The following is a 6000-nucleotide window of genomic DNA, read 5'->3' as shown; positions in this document are numbered from 1 at the left end:
GGCAAGTGTGGGAATTTTAATTTTTGATATCTAATTGCATCAAGAAATATACTAGTGTTATGCACCAAACCTTCCTATCTAACTACTACAAATGTGAAACACATAATAAAATCGCATACCACCATAACATTTTGTGTTGGGACTGTTAAGGCAGTAAAAACAAGATCTAATATAAACTTAAAATTGTAAACCACGATCTGTCATGTCAAATCATCAAGAATAAAAAAAAGAACAAAACTAGATACAAAAGTATACCTGAATTCATTGATTTCTTGAAATCTACGGATCTTGGGGTTTTGATCTTCCAAATTAGCAAGCAAGAAATTCAGAGAATGTTTGATCAGTCTTTCCCCAAGGATGGGATATTAGAAAAGTTATCTTGTGTGTAATTTGGGGACCATAACCCTAATATATATCTTTTGCACATTAACCCTAATTTCTAATCAGTCTATCATTAATTAGAAATTAGTTACTAGAGTATTTACAAATTTTTGGCCCATACTTTATTTGATAACTAGAGCACAATAAATCTTAACCAAATTAGATCACTTTTAATTTGGGCTAACATTTTATGATAGTAAATAATAACATGTAATTACCCTTATTAAATATGTAATGTCCATATTTTCTAACAATCTACCACATGAACTACATATATTAATTACTCTATAATTATATGTCATTATATAACCTTATGAGCTCAAAACTATACTATCATATTCAAAAAGGCATTCCAAACAATCTCGTGCGTTAATTATGTTAACATTGAACCAAGGCGACTTTCGTTACATATATCGTAACTAAATCCATCCCTGATCACGTATATTAAAACAACCAAATGACATAGATCAAGTATAGATGTGTAGCATGGAAATTACATGCAATATGATCTAAACATGTCTATTTCCAACTGATCCTCTTTAAACTCTAGTCAGATCAAACCTTACCAAAATTAGAGTGTGAATAAACCAAATAAACTTTATTTCTGCAGAAAATAAACTTAATATTCGTAAACTAAAATAACTGAAAATGTGTCTATAACATAAAAGTATTTATAAGTACAAACTCCCACTAAAACCAAATATCCTTAAATGACATTACACCCATATGAACAGTGTGCTCATGAAAAACCATGGGTGGTAGTCCCTTAGTAAGCGGATTTGAAATTATGAAGTTTGTCCCAATATGCTTTATAGACACCTAACCACTTTGAATTTTTACTTTAACAACTAGGAACTTAAAGTCTATGTGCTTTAACTTTGATATGCTCATGTTGTTATTGGAATAAAGGACTACAAATTATAGTCACAATATGCACCCTAATGACAAAATTTTGCGTCAATATTCCATCAAAATTGGAGTCTATATACTTGAGGATCTCTAACTTATCAGACCTCTGATATGTGAGCATGTAATCTTTTGTTCTTTGAAGATACCTCATAACCATATTGGCTACTATCCAATGGTCCATACCAGGGTTGCTTAAATATTTGCCTAAAATCCCAACAATGTATGCAATGTCTAAACTCGTACATACTTGAGTACACATTAGAATCCCCACTCTTGAGACGTAGGGAATCTTATGCATTTCCTTAATCTTAAATTCATTTATGGGGTATTGGTTGGGACATAACTTATTATTGACAAATAGTATGTCATTAACATATAAAATTATCGACCAAATTCGTCTCTAAATCGAATGAGATAAGTATTTGTTAAAATTTGTAATACTATTGACAAGAAATCTGCTTAAACTCATAGATGGAGTTTTTTAATTTGCAAATCACTAACTTTGCATCATCAGAAACAAAGTTTTCTACTTGCACCATATAAATGTATGATCAATGTTACCATTGAGAAACCATTAACTTAATATTCATCTGATGCAGCTTAAGGTCAAAATATTCCACTAAAGCCCTTATAATACTTTCTCTCGTGGACCCTTTTAATGATATTCGTTCTTGAGATTGCTGAGTTTGTTTTTCTAGAACAATTACCACATCTTGGATAGGGAGTTGTTCAAAATTATTTTGTTGAGGTTCTGGATCCACTTCTTGATATATGATAGGTATGAGAACCGGAATATTGTCAAAAGTGATAGGAGGAACTGAGTTAGAATCCAATTACTCCTCAAAAGTAATGTCTATAACCTTATTTCTCCCTCCAAACTTAACATACTCAAAAATGTTGTAGCTCTCATATCAAAAATATTCCTAATTGTGGGATCAAAAAACTCATAGCCCCTAGATTGCTTAGAATAACCAATAAAGTAGCTGCACACTATTTTGGAGTCTAATTTCTTTTCATGTGGTCGTTAAGGCCTTGCCTTAATTGGACATCCCCAAATGTGAATTTCACATCCTGAAAACCTGGTTGGAAAAATTGGGTTAGTGAAATAGGGGTCACATTGTGATTTTAAGTTAATATTCTGAAATTATGCTAAGTAATTTGTTCTGGTTATGTGGTTAAGGGTTGTGCTTGTGTGAGGAAGGTTATGGGTCCGAATGCTTGTATTTCTTCCCATTTTGTCTAAATCCCTAGTTTTTGGTATTTGGTTTAAGAAATATTTGAGTGCATCTGTTGACAAGAATGAGCCTATTAGTTCAGTGGTAAGGTGATTGTTAGCTTACCTTTTGGTCCTGTGTTTAAGTCCTTATGTGGGCAAGTGGAAATTAATTTTTTAAACTATGAAGGAATCTGGTGATTGGTTATTTGTGGGACTTAGTGGGATGTGGGTGGTTCATTATGGGACTTAGTGGAACGTATGTGGTTAAGAAATTATCCCAAATTTTCTCTTCCACTCTAACGTTCTTTTCTTCCCCTTTTCTTTATTTTCTTCTTTCTATTATTTTCTTTTCTTTTCTCTATTTCCGTTGGTTTTGCTTGCTGCCTTTTAAATTTTCTTCTATGTACGTGTGTTAGATTCGCTCTTCGATTGTAGTTCAAAGCGTGGTGTAAGTTTTTCAAGCTATTTTTCTGTTATTTTAGCTTTAATTTGTTCTTGAATCAGCTTTGAGGTGTTGGTGTTTAGTTTCATTCCACATTGTGTTAAGTGTGTTCATGATTTTGATTAGGCGAAAGTACGAAAACAAGAACCCTCTAGTGGAGTAGATACAATTTTGACTTTTTTCAAAGAAGTAAGTGTTTGAATTTCGTATTAGGGGCAAAACGTTACATTTATGGACTTTATTTTTGGATGAGTTTCGAGGATTAATTAGTGAGGTTTGATTAATGATTGTAGGATTTGGAGTGCGATATTTGCATGGTTTATCAAAATTATCTTCAAGTGTCTGATTCTAACCCGATATGTCATTTAAAACTTGAAAAACTCAGGAAAATTAAGGTTCTTTCGAGATTGTTGTTCGTCACACGGCCGTGTGGTTGGGCATGTGTCAAAGCCGTGTGTAGCACAAGGGCGTATGGTCGACCATCTTCCAGGCCATGTGGAGAGCACAGGCGTGTGCGATTACACAGGCAACTTGGGTAGGCCATGTGGGGCACACGGGAGTTTGCGATCATATAGGCTGGCCATTTAGGCCTTGTGGGCCTATTTTTTTGGAAAAAAATTCACTTAGGCCCATTTGACTTAGAAATACGTAATTAAATTTTTCATGGGGTCCATTTAGCTTAAATAAGACCCAAAATGTAACAATTGTCAATATGTGTTAGTACGTGATGTGGTTAAGGTACGTGAAAAATGTAAGTACAATCTATGTTTTAGTAACTCTGAAAACATAATTATGTGTTTTATTACGCATGATATCTTTATATGGAATAACTATTAATAAAAGAACTAAGATATGATATGATATGTATAAGTTATGCGTTGTGTTGTGCTTTGTAAAATATGTGTTTTGGCATGCATGGCATACCACCTATGTGTTATGTACATAAGTTTATATGAATTTGCATTTTCATTTGGGTGGGTTTTGATATGATGGAGGAAGTGTTTTTTGGTAGTATTACTGCAATTTTGGTGGTTAAATAGCAATATCTGTCTGGCAGCTCAACTACATCATTATGAATGGCATACCACCACGACCCAGTGTGATTGGATGGATGGAACCTTGTAGTCCTATTTTGTGTGATTGGTTGGACGGATTTGATGTGTAGGGGATGGGGTGAGATTTGTTCTGTTTTGACATGACATTATGATCCGATATATATATAAATTTCTGAAAATTATGACTGTCTGAAACGATATATGCTTATGGATATGTTATGACATTTTGATATATTATTTGTATATGTGTACGTTATGAGTAAGAATCGGTTTTGATACTGGTGTTTGCACTTGTATATGATTATAAATATATATATGATTTTGTATGTGAGAATATGTCAAATCTGTAACTGATAATGTGTCCGATATTTTGGTACATTTGTATGTGGGTCGAGTCACACACTAGGCTTCTAGCTCACTCGTTTTTTTAAATCGTTTCAGGTGTACTTCAGGCTTAGGACTTGGCGGCAACTTTGGAGCTCAATTCACACAATTTGGTATAAGATGATTTGGGTTTTTTTTAATTTCAGACTTTACGATCTTTCATATTTTAATTTGTTTTGGAACGTTAAATTCTTGGTTTTGGTTTTTTTTCAAGGACATTTTATTTAAAACTCGTAAACACACCCAAGATGACATAACTAATGGATCTTATGATTTTAAGAGATAATAATTTTAAAAGTATTTTTCTGCTGCAAGGTCTTGAAATTAATTACGACTTTTTACAATTCAATTGGTTAAACTTTCGGGATTTTTTTATAAAATTAATAAAACAAGATTTTCATCTAGGTGCTTACACGCATTCTTCTGAAAAATTTTGTTTTCGACAAATTAAATAACTTTATTACTCTCGAATTAAAACTAAGTTGTTTACGTAAGTTAATCGACAATATTTTTACGAGCGCTGTAACCGCCATAATCCGACCTTAACATCTATGCCAGGTTTGGGATGTTACAGTGAAAGTGTTTTAGACTAGACTTTGAACCTGTTCAAAGCTCAAAAGGTGTTTTTGCAGGTGCTTTAGTGGGTACTCTATTGAAAATGTAAGCTGTTGTATTTAGAGGCACTAACTTATTGCTCACATAAAGTACCTTACAATTGTCACACATTTGTCACCACAGATATTGAAATTCTGTCAAATGTTAAATTACATTTGAGTCAATTTATAAACGCATGAATCACAAAAATATAAAATCATCTTGATATTTCAAATAAACTAATCTACACAAAATAGGTCACTTTGGCGGCATTTTGTTTCAACTAATCTATTTAAAATATTAAACATCCTTAATTAAACCCAAAAGCCAAAATTTGAATTGATTTGTTTCAAAATATTTCAAATTTAAACCAAAATAATTTGAATAAAGGTAAACCCCATCTCAAGATATCGGACACTCCATTAATATTTCATTTTTGGACAAAATATTAACTTGTAAATAATATCTTGGTGTAGTAATCAAACACTAACAATAAGAACATGTTGAATAATAAATCTTCCTTTAGGCCGATTTATTACTCACATATAAAACCAAAAAACCGTCAAATGTTTATTATCACAGTTGTACATGTAATTTTATTAAATATTAACCTTCTTTTGGACCGATTAATATTAACATGGCTTAATTTACATGCACACAACATTTTATATTTTAAAATAAAATATTTTTTTACAACATAGGTCACTTTGGTAAATTATTATTTCAATTAAGTTATTTTAAAATATATATAACCATACCAAGATCCAAATTTAATATTGTTCATAACAATAACCCAAATACAGTTGTCTCATTGTTGAATGAGAAACTGAATACCTTAATCTTTGATGGATTACAAGCAGCCATTAAATTAAACCAAACTTAAAACCAAATTCATATATCATGATTAATATGAGTTTGCATAAAAAAAATCTAAAAACTGAATAAATATTCATAGCATGAAATTAACAATTTCAATGAATATCCATTAAATTAATTTGGTAAAAAATCATAATTTAACT

This window comes from Gossypium hirsutum, chromosome D12 (assembly GCF_007990345.1).
Source record: "Gossypium hirsutum isolate 1008001.06 chromosome D12, Gossypium_hirsutum_v2.1, whole genome shotgun sequence".
NCBI lineage: Eukaryota > Viridiplantae > Streptophyta > Magnoliopsida > Malvales > Malvaceae > Gossypium > Gossypium hirsutum.
The sequence above is the reverse complement of the archived record's forward strand: the minus strand, read 5'-3'. Positions refer to the sequence as shown.